We start from the raw sequence: 17,007 nt of genomic DNA, 5'->3' as shown, positions 1-17,007 counted from the left end.
TTTAATACAATACAAATGATCTCTTTAGCCAAAAAAAAAAAAATTCATAATTAAGGAAGTTCTTCATCAAGTGGATTTTGTGGCCACATGTAGTTTAGATATTTATTTCTTGGGGATATTTTAGGTTTGTCTTATATCAAGAGTTGAGATCTAGATCTATATTTAAATTATGAAGGAAAAAAGAAAGTTACTGGATTGCGTGTGTCTATATCAACATGGGTAGATGCAAAAAGACTGCGCTGCACAACCCCCATGCTCTTAAGATGCATCTGCACAATCTCCCATCGATTTGTATATTGATGCAGTGATCGCACAAGTGGATAATGTTCTCTTGCCTAAATTATAATCTATCGATTGAGACTACATGGGTGGTTATTGGGTTTTCTTTACCATATATGCAAATGGGTGAATGTTGATAGCTCTAAACCTAGATTTCGGTTTTTAAGTTAACAATTGCCAGCCCTTATTGATGGCAATGCTGAAGGTGAAGGTTTTCTTCCCGCGTCGTAGTTGTATTCATTGGGATATCTTTATCGGCCTCATTGTTTTTCTTATTAGGTAATATTTATTATTGAAAAAAAAAAATACAGAATAGGGTTTCCAAACCCAAAATAGAGAAAGGCAAATAAAAAACTAAACGCCAAGGCAGCTAAAGAAGGATAGGACAAGGGTTATCAAAAGCACAGAAAGCACCGACTCAATAGACACCAACATGAGCTAAACAACCGGACAAGATACCAGACAAAAACTAAGGAATTGAAACCATAGAAACCCTCCAATTGTCCATCAATCTAGTGTTTTGAGGACAATTCTTTCCTTTGAAGTATGGAGCACATCTATCAATCACTTTAGCTTTTATCTCCTTCACAATAATTGGTCTTGGTCTTGGTCTTTTTTTGTTGCTTAGCATTCCTGTATCTCCATATGTAGTAAATAGGGACACTAAAAGATAGCTTAAAGATGTAATCTATGCTGCCACACCCTCCAAAGTGCTTCGCACCCAGATGGCAATCATAGTAATGTTGGTGCCCAGGCTGTGAGAAGATGAACATGGACTGAACACTTCTTCCCAAGTCAGTTTGCTAACAGAAAGCAATAGAAAGGACGGATGCTAAAATTCCTTTTAAGAAGTTGATCTGTTGTTGGTAGGGCATCCCTGAGGCATCACCAAGCTATGAATGAGTGTTTACGGATGTTGCAATAAGTGGAGCAGATTGCCTTGTACCATTTCACATTGGGAGCAGCATGATGAATGAAATTCCAAGCAGATTTAGTGGTGAAAATATTTGAATCTTTTGGGCCCCGTTTGTTTGAAGAATAAAAAATGAGAGAAAAACTTGTGAGGGTGAGTCCCACATATTGTGGGTGGGGTTGGCAATGAAAGGAAAGGGAAAAAAGAAATATATGTAATTTTTAGTGGGGTGGAATTTGGTGGGAGAGAATATAAATGGAAGTGGGGTAGGATTTGATGGAAAATAGAGGAGAGGAGATAGATAGGATATCAACTTTTTCACGAATATTGTCAAAATCTTACCAATTTAGTAGGTTTTTGAGAGTGAGTGGGGGTGGAAAAGGTTTAGTATACTACATCAACAAACAATAATAATTGTAATTGATGAATTTGTGGTATTTTGTGGGAAATAAGTGCAAGATTCCTAACTACTTTTTACCTGTAGAGACCTTAACCTCTTTAAAGGAATTAAAGTAGCTCAACATGTTCATGAAGTTTCTCACCTTCTATTTGCGGATGATACTTTCATTTTTTGTCGAGCAACTTCAGAGGATTTGATGGCCATCAAAGCTATCCTAGAATTGTTCTCTTACCCATCAGGACAATATATCAATTTTGACAAAAGCGGCATATATTTCAAAAGAAATGTCCCCAATTGTGACCGTATTTGTTTGAGTTCTCTCATGGAATTAAAGAAATATCTAGAGATGCTACATATCTAGGAACTAATATTTTACATCCTAGATCACGTGTAGCCAACCTTCGAAGAATCATGAGCGTATAAATAATTGTCTTACGGTATGGAAGGACAAGTTGCTTTCCTTCGTTGGCCACAAAATTTTCTCCCAATCCATGCTCTATTCAGTTCCTTCTTACCTTATGTTATGTTCCGCATTCCCTACCAAAATCTACAGGAATATCCATTCTATCTATGCTCGCTTCTGGAATGGAAATAACTCCAAAAATTCTAGAAAATTGCACCTTATTGCTCGGAAAAATATTTGTCGATCGCATCACCTTGGGGGATTAGGAATCAAGGATGTTGCCACCCAGAACAAAGCTCTTCTACTCATGGTTTCAAGTATCGGTCTCGTATCGGTTGTATCGGATTGGTATCAGCTAAGACCGATCCCCGATCCTTGACCGATCTGGATCGGTTATCTATATCATTTCAGGGGTAAAATAGTAAAAAATAGTACTTTTAAAAAAAGCAGTGGCAAAATCGATTGATACCCACTGATTCGATCCGAATCGATATCGACATATATTGATACTGATACTGATACCATCCCCTAAATCTTTGTTTCTACTTAAGCTGGGATGGAGACTAATATCTAAGCCTAATGCTATTTGGGCATGGATATTAAGGAATAATTATTGCCAAAACAAATCTCTTTTTGATCTAAAGGTCAGTAACATATGCGGATCATGGATTTGGAATAGTGCGGTGTCAATCATCCCTATTCTCAAGAAATGTGTTCTGTCAGACATTACTAATGGCAAAGATACATTCTTCTAGCATGATCCTTGGATTATATATTTTTCAATAGCCAACTCACAGGCTTTCAACACCATGGATAGTGTTGAATAAGTTCATCCTAAATAACTCATGGAATCTGGATTTACTCTTGTCCTTCTTTCAACCAAATTTGGTTATTGAGATTTTCAAGATCACTTCATCAATCCAAAAAGATAAATGGAGATGCCCATTGACTACAAACGGTTCTTTTTCTACTTGACATGGAGCCAATTTCAACAAAGCATCATCAGAAAATGTTAATCAACAAATGAGGAATTCGCCAGGTAAATTGTTGCAGGCCCAAGCCCATCAAATCAAGGCCCAAGGCTGTAAAGCTCATTTGACCGACTTGAACTAAGGCCAACAAGAAACCAAGCACTAAAAAAGTTGGCCGAAACACTCTTGGACAAATCTACCATTGAGAGTCCCTAAGAAATTTCTTTATGTTCCTCTTGTTCTTCACTAAATCAAGAGGCTTCTCTTCCCTTGAAAGCTTCAAAGAAAACCTACTTGGAAGTCATTACTTATCTTGAAACAAGGATCAAAACTTTGAAACTTGCATCAAGACCTTGGACAATACAAACTTTTATTGCAACCCAAGATAGTGGGATTTCTTTACCATCTTTCTTTTCTTCTCTTGTGTAATCTCAATTCTCAACCTTAGGATCTTAGGGGTAGAAGTTGAGATTTTAGAATTTTATTTTCCTATAAAAGGCCGTCAAATATAGCATGTAAAGATAGAATGAAAAATTTTGATTAATCAAATTGTGGTTCTCCAATTAAGAGATTCCTTTGAAACCTAGAAGAAGTTTCATTCCATCCTTGAAGAGTTGGAATTTTCTACTTCACTTGTATCATAGAAGAGTTGCAAGACCCCCTTTGGTGCTGCAATCATTCTAGAAGAGTTGCATTTCATCCCAATCTATCCATTTTCAATTTTTTTTTTTTTTCATTTCTAAATTCGGATCTATGTAAGTCTAGTACATTTATGGTTATTTTAAAATTTCTTCCACACAGAATCTAAAAATTCCCATCTCACAAAAGTTGTAGCCCCACCTCTTTTCTTTAATTCCCAATTTGAATCACCCCAAACCGATATCAGAGTAGAGAATTATACCCAAATTACTGGCCAAAGGTCATACTGTCTAAAATTGGTTTTATCTACAAAGCCAAGTACTCTCCCGATCCTTGTGTTAAGGAAATCCCGTGAGGGAGATTGCATCATAAATGGTGGAAATTTCTATGAAAATTAAAAATTCATCCCAAATTTCAGATGTTTCTATTGTGGACTTTACATCATGGAATCCCAGTCAGAGACATTTTGGGTAAGTGGATGGATATTGATAGATCATGCATGTTCTGTGATTGCCCAATAGAACTATCTGCCATCTTCTTATACATTGTGACTTCACGTCACACATTTGGGCAACAGGGCTACTTGGTCTACGATTACAAAACATTAATGCATCTTCCATTGTGCAGGTGGTAAAGTATTTTTTTCTTTAATAAAGCATTATCTAGAACTAAACGTGATTGCTTTTTTAACATCTTTGCAATATCCATATATTGTGTTTGGAAACATAGAAATGATGTTTTTTCTTTCAATGTTCAGCCTAACCTCGATATCATATTAAAAAACATTAATAGATGGATTTCTAATCTTAATCTTTATCCTGCAAGGCTAAATGATTCTTACTCAATACAGATTGTTCGGCCAGCTTGACAAAGGATCTCCCACCCCTTTTTTGACATACCCAATTTTGGTTTGTACTGGTGCAACTAATCTTTTGAACTCAGCTTCAGGATGGGCATATGGAATCTTACCAAGGGTAATATTAAGATCCTGGAATCAAAATAATATTACAACTACTCAAAGAGAAGCAATAGAAGCGGAAGGTATTTTCGAAGGCCTAGAGAAAGCAACTACAAGAAAATGGAATATACTACACGAAATTTGGATATCAATCAGGGAATTACTTCATCTCATTCCACAACCAACAAAGGGAGCGTGACAACTTCTGCATTTTGCAACCTTCCATCAAGGTCTATGAAGTTTGTCATAAAGGAGAAGAAAGCCACTCAGGTATGAACTTTATTTTTTGATTTAGCTTGTATAACGGTAAATAATAATAATAGGGAGTATGAACAATATCAAGGTAATGTAAATATTCCAATGAACAAGTAATTAATTAGGGTTTCAATGAAAATGTAATTTTTTTGGGTTTTCAGAATCTGTTCTTCCTACAAGCACGTCTCCTCCCTTAGCCTCACCTCTATCCGTCCTTTTTCTTTCCGCTAGCTCACCTTCTTCCCTGCCGAGAAGGACCTCTCCCTCGTTGATTGCGGCGTCGACTCCTCCAATGACAACGAATCCGAATCAGAATCCGAATCCGAATCCGAATCGAAATTGGACTTACCCTTGGAGAGCCTCTGCTTGTCTGGAATCAGGGCCGGCGATTGTGGCCTCGGTTGGTTGTGGAGGAGTTGTACCAAGCTCCACAGGTTGCAATTGCGTAGTTGTGAAGGCACCGGTGACGGCGCCGCCTTCTCCTCCTTCTCAGGTGCTTGCCTGGTCTCCAAGAATTGGAGCTCCGGACTTGCAGGACTATTGCAGATGGCGTCTTGCTGCGAGTAGCCCAACACGGTGGCTCGCTCCACTCTCTTCTGTTGTACGATGGGGGAATCCGTGATGGTCTCCACTCTCCACCCCTTCATCACCCATATGGGAGAAGATAGGTTTTTTTCATTAAGGGTATATTGGGTGCTTCATATTTAGGAGGGTATTTTGGATATTAAAAGAAAAAATCATCTGACTTAATAGTAATTTCTAATGGTTGGGGCCATTAGATAGAATATTTTTTTTGGAGAGAAGGTGAGTGATATTTTTGAAAGGATGTGAGGTTAAGTTGATATTTCATCATAGTTCAAGAGAGGGTAGTAATATTTACCCAAAAAAAAAATGCAGATTCCCACTCTTATTTATCTTTCCAGTTTTCTTTGTTAAACAAACGGAACTAGTATGGCTGTAGAATCATCAATTTTCAAGAGAGAAAAATACCAGCATGCCAAATTTGCTGCGATTTATAGGACGATAATGCTGAGATTTCACTTAGACTTTGGAATTTTTTTTCCCCCTTCTTTAGAGAACCTGAACTGAAATTAAAATAGGATAGGTTTTTGTTTTGTTTCTTTCCTTAAGTAATAAAGATATGGAAATCAGTGTTTAGAAATTCCTGAGAACTTGCTAAGGGCGATTTCAAGGTTATATATATGTCAACCTTTGGTTGTTAGTAAACGATTTCCGTCGAGTATGAATGAAACTCAATTTTGGAGATTTTTACTTGCGTTTTGTTCGAGTAGGATTCGTTGTGCTTTTTGTCTGAGACTTTAGAGCATTTTGGCGAAACATGAAGGATTCTAGAGAAGCGTTGGTGAGGATCAGAATCTCAATAGAGAGATAGGGGGTGCAGTGGTGGGGGCTATGGCTGGTAGGGAGGCACGGGGTAGGGGTAGGGGTAGGGCATGGGGTGGGGGAACAGGGGAGTAGAGAGGGGGAGAGACACAAGCGGTGAGTTTCTGCTGAGAGAGAGAGAGAGAGAGAGAGAGAAGATGTGATGGTGCTGGGTCCATTGGTGGTGGAAGGAGGAGGCCGAGGTTGCAAGAAAGGAGGGGTGAGACGGTGGTTGTTGTCTATTTGAAGAAGATGATGGGGGTTCGGCAGGATTGCAGAGAAGGTGAGGTCCGAGAGGGTTTCTCGACACACAATCGAGATGAGGAATCTCCTTTTCTATTTAAAAAATAGAAGAAAAAACTTGTTCAGAGAAGAAGTTAATTGTACCATATATGTCAGATTATTTTTCTTTCTCTTAATGTATTTAGGATTAAAGTAATAAATATGAATCCGATGGTTTAATCTTTTTTTTTTTTTGGATGAAAAAATCCAATGGTTTAAATCAAGTTGATGGAATCCAATGATCAAAAAAAAAAAGTACTAGCATACTTTATTTCTAGGTAGCCCACTGGCATACCCAATCCTTGCCCTTTATTATTATATGTGTCCTCTCAAGAGTTCTAATTAGACCCTAAATCCTATTGAAGTTATGATTTCATTGGATCATTAGCTACCAATTGTAATGTATCCATTCAAATTAGGGGTTCTTGAGCTCGCACTACAACAAAATGGGGCATTTGCAACACTTTTTTAGTGATGGATGTAATTTCTGTCACTAAATAAATCATTTCAGATAAATGTATTTTGACATTTTACTGTTGCAACATTTGAAATGGTATAATTCCAACACTACTGGGATTGAATTTACATTTATTATAATAGATTATTTTTCATTGCAAATAAATTCAATTGAGATTGATATACACCACCACGGGATGCCACAATGACATGTCCCTAGTATACAAATGTCTGAACTACTTTTCCAATTACTTTGCTACATTTCTATTACTTGAGGAAGACATATTACAGTTGCGATATCGAGACATCATTTTCGATCACAAATGCAGTTAATTGAGACATATATTGTTCCGTTGTTACATATATCAGTTGGGTCGAATATATTATCTTCGCAAGATTTGAAAAGGATAATTAACAGTCCCTAAGTGTTATAGGACGGAATTATTTTCGATTTTAAAAATAGGAGCAAGAAAAAATGGCGTTTAATTCGGCCGAGTCAGATCGTATACGATTAATTCGTTTCAATGTAAAAAATTACATTTTTTTCTTTTGAGTGCAAAAATGTAAAGGGTGTGTCTGTTTGGAACCAAGAAGGTTACAAATAGGCTTGCAACCGGTCTTTTTTACCCTTCATGCAATGATGTGGCCTTGTGATAGAAAGGCTACCATTGGAATTTCGTAACTGGGGAGACCCAAACGAGAGTAGGGAAGAGGAGCCGGAGAAGAGAGAGACGGAGATGGAACTGGAGATGGAGCTGGGGCTGGGGCGGTTTTTCCTCTCTCAAATCCTGAACTCTGTCTTCTGTAATCAAAGTCCTCTTCTGCAACCACTGGAAGGTTCGTAGAAACAGAGGAATTAGGTGATGAGCTCAGGCAACCATCAAAACCTCCCACCAGTATTCTCTCTCTCTCTCTCTCTCTCTCTCTCTCTCTCTCCAGTGTCCGTCAGTGAAGAACAGAGTCGATTTCTGGGACCTAAACTACCTACTGGTAACGGTAACACCAACTGTGATATATAGTTGTCTTCTCTTCATGTTCTCTGCTACTCTCGTTGTAATTTTTGGTTTTTTTTAATTTGCCTTTGTAATTTGCATATAATCACAATATTTCTTCATTGCTTTATGTTATGTTGTATATACTTGGAACTATTTTATGGCAACCAATTGTGCTGCCTAATAGCCCTGAAACTTGTTTGATTGTTAGATAGAAAGAAATTAAGAAGCTAAGTCCCTAATTTGATAACTAATACTTTGAACTCTTCTATTGATAATGTAATTTATCGATCTTCTTGCTTCCTAGAATCAGAAATTTCAACCGAGTCATCAAGAAATAGACTTTATTTTCTTATGTACTAGTATTTTTTGCATCATGTGTACTCAATTCTCTAGTTGACATCTCCTATAATTTTGATATGAATTCTTCCCTTTTTTTCATACTGCTTCAGGTTTTGACAATGATTCTGTGCAAGACCTGTTGAAAACTACTAACTAATGGCAATATTACAAGGTATGTCCCACTTTTAGTTTATTTTAAGACTGTAGGATGATGTGAATTTGTTCCGTACTGTACTCCCGCCTCTTTTCTTAACACAACTTTACTGATTACATTGTTGATTATCCTTGAACTGTTTCATGAAATAAGATTGGGTCTCAACTAGGCATTCTAAATTGTGAGTTGATTTATTCGAAGCCTAATTACAGTGGGATGGTTGAGAACCCCACCGACAATTAGAAAAAAGGAAATATATATATATATATATTTATATATATGAAAAAGGAATATTTCCTGTGATTGAGTTGATGTCTTTTTGGGTTGATTACATTTTTATAGATTATGCTGGTGATAACTTTTGAACTGTCTTATGCAATGAGATTGGGTATCAATTCGACATTTGTATTGGTAAGGGAGGGAGAGGCATATTAGAGAGTGAGGGAATCTAAAGGGGAGGAACTTGCATGATGGAAGGTTTCCTATTGGAGAGATATAAAAGGGGAGAGAGACGTTACCTTAATGTAAGGGTATTGACTAAGCAGTAACCCCCAAGAATAATCCCAGAACTCCAATCAAACAAGCCACCAAATGAGAGAGAAATCTGGAAACCAGATTTGGAGCAAAATCCTAAAACAGAGCAGAACAAGGGGACCCTGCAGTTGGCTGTAGGAAGCTCTGATGGAGCTCAACTCTGGCCGATTATAGGTCCTATAGGGAAGAACAAACCCAACTGCTGGTTGGTTTGGAAGATCTGAAACTTCTTGATTTCAGGTCTTTAACTAAGGAAACTTGGAGAAATCTTGATGTGGCAGATCCAGGTCTCAGACGGCTCTGAAAACCAGGTCGAGTTCCCCCCTTGATGTCCCCAACAAACCCTTAAAAGCGCTCCGAAAAGTGACTCCTAAGTTGAGAGTTCTTGGGGAAGTCGATTAGGGTCAAAACCCTAAATCTGGGAGATCGATTGGCTGTTTTGTGCTCATCTGTTCTTTTATCAGTAGTTGATCATTGTTGGTAATTCTCACTCAAAATACTCACTCACCAAAGGTAAAGTAAGAAAATAAAGAAGAGTGGAGGGTCAGAAGAGATTGCAGAAGAAAGAGGAGGGGGGTTAGGGGAATGGCTATCTCAGCCTGAGTCTCTCACTCTCAGCTCTCACAGCTGATCAATACAACCTATCACAGGCAAATCTTTGCAAAGCAAGAGGAAATTCCATTCAATCAATTCTATCTCAAGTTACAACTGACTAGCCATATATATAGGCTGTAACCTTGCTGATTACAGTTAAGAAAGACTTGTCATGACCCAAATAGAAAAGTAACCACTTGTCATAACCCAAATAGGAAAGTAACTAAAAAATAACTCAACTATAAATGGCTCACTAACTAACAAACAAGTTTCCGATAATAATCAAGTGCTTTCCCAATCGAATAGGGAATTTTGTTGGCCCAAACTGAATCAAAGTAGGCCAGTTCGATGGACATTAATGCTCATTAATGCTGTCTCATGAAGCTTCTTCCTTCTCCTATAGGTAATGCTAAATCATGGGGCCATATCTACATCATTCCTATTGGAGAGATATGAGAGAGATGGAAAGGAGGGGGGGGGGAGAGGAGGTATTAGATATGGAAAGAGAGGGAGGTTTCCTATTGGAGAGATATTTCATCTCATTTGGTCTAAAGTAATGTCATACAGATTCATGCATGTTGATTATAATTCATCTATGTTGTCTAATTGTGCATAGAGCATCTTTGTTATTAGGGCATGTAAGATTGAATCTATGTTTTATTAGCAGCCAATCCTCGTTGGAGATTATTCATTTGTTCTTTTCATTGATTTAAATGGCATAAGTTCAGATTTAGGATTCTTAATATGACTCTTTAGGGTCCTTTAAACAAAGAGAGGGATTTTAAGTCTCATGCTTTAGAGTCTAGGGATCTGAATTAATTTGTCATTGTTTGGGAGCTTATTGTCCACATAGAGTTCCTTCTATTGGTGGTCTACCTTGATTATTGAAAATATTCAAGAATTTTCCTGGTTGTCTCATTATTCACACTTTTTTTTGGTTCTTGAGATTCTCCATCAACTCTAGGTGCTTTCTTTGCGGATCACTTTATTATCAATTAGTAGCTTGCAGCATATGAAAATCAAATCATGGAAAATTTTGATCTGGTGGGTGGGGTCGTATGTTGACTATTATCATTTATGATTGCTTACTGTTTGCTTCATGCAGATTGTCCGGATTCTCGTGGGAGTAAATGACTGTGTACTTTATTTATACTTTTGCTCCTCGCAAATTTGATTTGTGCACCTTTGGATTACTTTTTCTTTTCTTAGTAGAGTTGTCTCCTTATTAGAGTCTTTTCTTTTCCTATTTATAGAGGTGTAAGTGTAACCATCAACATATCAGAAAATATGGGATGAATGGAGTTTTGTATTGGTTGTGCCTGTGTGGCCCAAAGCAACCTTTTGGCTGAGTGTTATTCTTCCTTTTCCCCCATCGATTTAGTTTTATTCCCTTTCTTCTAAGCTGTTTTCTTCCCTTCCTATTCCATTATTTCTTTACTTTCTGTTTAAGTTTCTTCGTATTTTTTTTCCCTACGACTATTTCAGTTCGTTAGAACTTTGTTACCGTGCTCTGTTTGGGTAAGATGAACCATCCTTCCCCGGGCGGACTCAATCTTCCTCACCCCTCTTCATTTCTTCCTTGTATCTTGGCTGTGAGCTCTTCCATCCAGGGAGCCACCCCTGAAATTATATTCCCATTGAGACTTCCTACTGAGAGAATGAAACCAGCAATTAATTCAGGTGTTATTGGTTTCGCCAGGACTTTTGAGTGTTGATCAAGTAGAATCAATAGGCCTTCAAAGATTCCAATCTCCCTTTAGAGAATGTATACGTATAAACAAGAAAATGCATATCCAGTATAGGAGAGGATAAGGTTAATCAGACAAAGAGAGCACACCATTTTCCTAGGTCAGCTACTCAGAATCAAGCCTGTATTTTGGATGGTCACAGTTCAAGATCCCATTAAGGGTTAGGTTTGGGTGCAGATTCCAGCTAAAATAGGTGATTGCAGGCATCATTACAACTGAACAATACAGGTAGGGGAAAAACCAGTATAGCCCTTTAGTATTAATTACCACTGCATAAGAACCAGAATAAGCAACACTGATAAAGTGCTAGAATTGCATGAGATATCTACAAAAATCATTTTTAATCGATAAGATCGGCAGTTACTATTAAACCGAAAGCAAGGGGGGAAGATTTACAGGTCAAAAAGTCTCATAAAGCACGAGATTTGGTACATCTTAAGTTGGATGTTTGGAAACTGTATCCTCTGTTTTAAATATAAAGCGGGCCCATGTGTAAAATATATGCTTTTCTCCAATAAGTTTTAATTATAATAGATGGTTATGGAGAAGAAAAATCTTCTTTCTTTTAGTTTTAAGGGTTAGCGAAGCTTGTCAGACATATATCCCTGTTGCATAGCCTACCTGTTCTGTCCTTGTGAAGCTGAACTGGTATCTGTAGGAATTGGCCCATGAAATGGCAAGATGCCCCATTCTAAATCCCTTAAAGATAAGGGGAGTGTTTGTGGTACTTTTGCATCTACACGAGGCTTCCTTGGATTTATATGGATGGATGAACAACCCAATATGGCGAAGGATTGGGCTAATCTGCTATAATCATGTGCTGTGGTCAGGCTATTGACTGACTTACAAAGAGGATTGTTAGATATTTTTATCATCCTGACAAAATCAGCACTCAAAATAGGATATGTTGGTACTATAAGTGCCGAATGATTTGGAGCTTCATACTCCTCCTTCCCCCCTAGAATGGAGCTACTTATACTTTTTCTTAGATGGTAAGTAAAATTTGAATTAAACTCCCAATTTTATAATTTATCTCTGATGCTAGAGATTTGCTGATTCATTTGGAGCTCTTAACCTCAATTATAGTTTGAACTCCTTGCTGAGGATTGTATGATTCATTTAACACCCCTATCTTAGTAAATTCATGCTTTTTAAATGCCAATAAATGTCTACAAATTAACATTCGAAACACAAGATGTCTATTATATTGACATCTACATCCATTAGCTAATATCTGGTTCTCGTATAAATCCTTACTCTTGAATTGATACTGATCAACTTTTGAGAAGTTTCATAGTTTTTTGTTTGCTCATGCCTATCGAAGGGCGGAATAATGTTCATATTCCAGTAAGCTACATCATATTTATGACCTATGGCTTTGGTTCCTCCCTTCCCTTATCAATATATCTCATTCATCTTACCACAGGGGAAAAGAATAAGTGCATTTTAGTGTCTTCTAGTTTTAATAATCAATTGGTTGTGCTTGCAGCTACAACCATATCACTTCTGTCATCCTGGGTTTGTGCATCTGCTGACAGTCATTTATGAACTCAGTTATGGGGAGACTGAGATTAAACAAGGTAGGTACAACTGGAGGTTGAATACAATATGGAGAGTGAATAAATGTTGGAACCATTGTTTTGACAGTGCTTTGAGAAATATTGGGACTTAAGGCTTATAATGTAAGGTACAATTTTTTTTTTGCATTTTTGTAGGGTATCATACTCCAGACCATATTTAATTGTTTGGTCATTGTGAAAGTCCTTTCTTTTCTTACTTCAATTTTAATATCTGAATCTTCTCACAATTTAGAAGGTCCCTACAATTAATGCTGGGTTCACCCTTGGATTGTCCTCCTCTTCTAATTGCTAATGACTTGAAATTTTCCATTATTAAATATCGTGCAGGCAGCACCTCAACAAGTGTAATTTCCAGCTTCCAGATATCCAACTGATTATGTATACATTCCATTCTTATATGTATTAGTCTGGAGTAGTTGTCTAAATTATAATTTCAGGTTCTGCTCTGCTTAAGGACGTATATACTGAAATTCTTAGCAGAGGGGGTTGGTCTGTTACAAGTTTAAGGGAAATATATATATATATATATATATATATTTCTGTTCGTATTTGGTTATGACATTTATTTAAAACTGTATGAAAGTTCAGAAGTTTGGACTTCTTTAGTATCTGTATTTGACATTACTCTTGGTCTTGCGTGGTATTTATTATCTACTACATTATGCAGTTTCTGGATGCATTGTCTCTCTGGTTCAGGTTTTTTATGATTACCATCACTAACTTTAAGTTGTGTTCAATGACTCTGGAAGGAATTTTCACCATTCTAGGTGCTCCTTCCTCTCCCACCCCCTCCACCCCTAACCCTGCCAGTCTGTTGTTGCCTACGCCAACACATGGGGATAATGGGAGGGCACATAAGAGCATCTTCAACACACAAGGCAGGGGCAACATGGTCTTTTTAGCACCTACTTATGTTTGGGTGTAGGCAACACCATATTGGCAGGGTTCTTTCTCTCCGAAGATAAAGTCTTTTGATTGAGATTCAGTTCTTCTTTAAGATAAAGATAAAGGTAAATGGGTAAATAGAAGGACATGCATGAATAAGGACATTATACCAAAAAAAAATGCAAATCTTTTTTCATCACCCTTCGGATTTGGAATCCGGATTGATATTGGTCTGGGTCCAGACTCCATGCGTTCAATTTTCAAAACCTTTATATATGATTTTTTTTTTCTTTTGGGGGGGGGGGTGGTGGGGTGAGTTTAAAAACTATAAGATCAAGTTTTTTGTAAGCTATGGCAAAGGGAAATTCTTTCATCGATGGCCATTATTGCCTCATATGGATGCCAAGGAACATTGAAAGTTTTTTCAGACCTCCAATAATATAGGGGAGTAATAATGACTCTAGTTTCGTATGTATTTCTTTAACTATGCGCGAAAAAAAAACTTTATCCAAAAGTATATTGTTTGTAAGTTTCCCCAATGTCTTGAAGTTTTAAACTTTTCAGTTGCTCACTTGGTCATACGGTTAAATTTCTTACATTGGATTATCTTCAGATGTTAGGAAACTTTTAAAATTCCATCATTTGCAAATATATTATTCAGATAAGCCCTTAACTATAGCTAGCTTTAATTCACTCATACGACTCAGTGTTATTATTTTATCAAAAAAAAAAAAAAACTCAAAGTGTTATTATCATATTGTTCTAAAATGTATGAAAAACCTAGGGTTGTTAGGTTTGGAACCATTGAAATCAAGGGGGAAAACCCATATAAAATGGGCCATATGGTTGAGTTAGTCTATCCGATTTGACAAATGATTATTTAGGCTACCCTACATCAATCCAACATTTAATCTGCCCATCATCAGTCTATGTAGCCATAACAATCCAAGCTAGGCACGGTGGAAAAATTTTCCCAATTTTTGTTAAACCCAAAAAATAAGCATGCTATATAGCATTAGTACTTCAAACATAACTTGAAAAGCAGGTTTTTTATTTGACTCACTCTTTCCAAAGCCTAGTAAGTTGTGTGAGTCATTTTTTTTTTTTTTCCTTATTTGTTTAATATCATCCTTTCCTTTCTTTCTTCGAATCAAAGCATGGTTTAAAGTATTGGAATTGGTCTCTGGATCGGACATGACCAATAACAATTCAATCCCAAGAATCAAATAGATATACCCCTACTATGTCGTTATTCTTAAAAATCCAAAATTTTACCTTATTACCCTTCATCCACACCAATCCTCTCTTTTTTTTTGTGTGTGTGTGTGTGTGTGAACTTGCATTAAGGGAAAAGAGGAGAGAAAAAAGGAGAGGAGAGGAGTGTGGATCAGATAAAACTATATTACACGAAGTTTGGTTCTAGCTCTGTTAGCTAGGTGGGCAAGATTGTTTGGTCAGATTGAAAGTTAAAACATCCTAACAATGATTTTTAGATCCAAGAAAAAAGTAAATAGTTCCCATGACCAACAACTCTACTCTGCGGGCAAAAGTTGGACAATTCCTTCATAGTCACTCCAAATGGTAACGTATGTCATCCCTAACTGTTGTGCCTGCAAGACTCCCTTGAGGAGTCTTTTGAATTCTGATTCTTGTCTGTTCCATCAAATTTGAAAGCTTAGAAGACTTTGAAAATAGCTCTAGACGGCTCATGCACAATGAGTTAAATCCAATATAAAATACATATAATTTGTTAGTGTTACAATAACATTTTTTTTTTGGTAGAAACGTCACCAAACCACTTCATTTCCACCTCTATCTGAATGCACAATGAATTAAACCCAATATACCCGAAAACACTTGGTTTAAAAAAAGTATTTATAACCTCACAAAAGCATGGAAACCCGTAAAAAAAGGAAGACAAAATATATGAGATTTAGAGGTAGTTTCTCTTCACCCACGGTGAATGGAGAACACTGGCATATTGGTTTGGGTGCCTTGGGATGGGTATCGAGAATATTAGGAGGACATTATCGACTTTATAATATAGGGGATAAAAAAATAATTACTTTAGATGGGTGGATGAAACCTAGTCCACTGGTGGAGGAAAATTTTCGTCATAAGATTTTACTAACGTGTGATGGATTAATGTGACATTACAGTTTCTATGAGATTAGCAATTTTCAAAAAGAAATTATAGTATCCAATTAACAACCAGGAGCACAGTCCAACACATGAAGCCTCATATTTTTCCCATCCTTGAGTTTACCTACTTGGCCACCCAATGATCATGCTCATTTTTTCGATTAGATGGGATATACCTTTTTAGAATGGGATTGTCCTACAAATCTTGTTGCCACCACATTAAGTTGAAGTCATCATAGAACTACAACAGTTCGGTTGAAAGAAAGTTTCATAGGATCAATATGATAGGTCGAAGAACACAAATAATAGTAATAAATATTAGAATTATACATAGAATCTAATCGTTTGATTGACAATTAAAAAAAAAATCTTTGAATATTCTTTTCTTCTTTTTTCATTCTTGTCTGCTCTATTCTCTAAATAAGTTATCGATGATTGTTACTAATGGACATAGTTATCTTTATATAGACAGAAAATAAAGATCAACCTTGAAATAAAAAGGGTCTCTGCCATAATAAGGCCCAATCACTAACAGATCCACTCTACATTTTATACATTGATGGTTGGTTGAATGGAGCTTAATGGGGAGTGATCTCCATAACAGCTCTCTCTCTCTCTCTCTCTCTCTCTCTCTCTCTCTCTCTCATATATATGAAACTATGGATGTGGCCTGATCGGGTTTCCCCACTTTAAGATCTTACATCATGATCAGCTCGCTTAAGTAATCAAGCCTTGTAAGCTAGACGGCTACCAAACTGGGTCCAGCTCGGAATGAGCTTGTAGCTCAACTGTAGCATCCTCTACCGTAAGACTGAGAAGGTCTTGTGATTGACTGTCTGTTATGTCCCATCTATATCGAAGCACCCCTGCTTATAGCCCCCCAGAGCCAGCTGATTGGGTTATCCAAAGACCCAAAAATAAAAACTGGGTTGAAACCTCATATGCTAACCAGAGACCACTAGTTGCTCGATTAATCTGAAGCACATATAGCCTACTGTGGCTGGCTGTGGACTTGGTGAAGCCACTGCTAGCTCATCAGCCTCATCAGACATCAACCATGAATCAACAGAAAACTAAGTGATGGTTTTTTTTTTTTT

The 17,007-nt window shown here is 37.1% G+C and overlaps 1 long non-coding RNA gene across 2 annotated transcripts; it reads left to right on the top strand.

Annotated features, from left to right (window-relative positions):
• The first annotated feature begins 7,611 nt into the window (after positions 1 to 7,611).
• LOC122057410 lies at positions 7,612 to 13,558 on the top strand. 2 transcript variants are annotated; one of them, XR_006133518.1, is made up of 4 exons: positions 7,612 to 7,929; positions 8,384 to 8,445; positions 12,793 to 12,990; positions 13,211 to 13,558. It is a non-coding gene; the product is annotated as an uncharacterized LOC122057410 (long non-coding RNA). The 2 variants fall into 2 exon arrangements; XR_006133517.1 differs by lacking the exon at positions 13,211 to 13,558 and having other exon boundaries at positions 7,614 to 7,929; positions 12,793 to 13,147.
• The last annotated feature ends 3,449 nt before the right edge of the window (positions 13,559 to 17,007 follow it).

This window comes from Macadamia integrifolia, chromosome 2 (assembly GCF_013358625.1).
Source record: "Macadamia integrifolia cultivar HAES 741 chromosome 2, SCU_Mint_v3, whole genome shotgun sequence".
NCBI lineage: Eukaryota > Viridiplantae > Streptophyta > Magnoliopsida > Proteales > Proteaceae > Macadamia > Macadamia integrifolia.
This window is presented reverse-complemented; position numbering and strand designations above follow the sequence as displayed.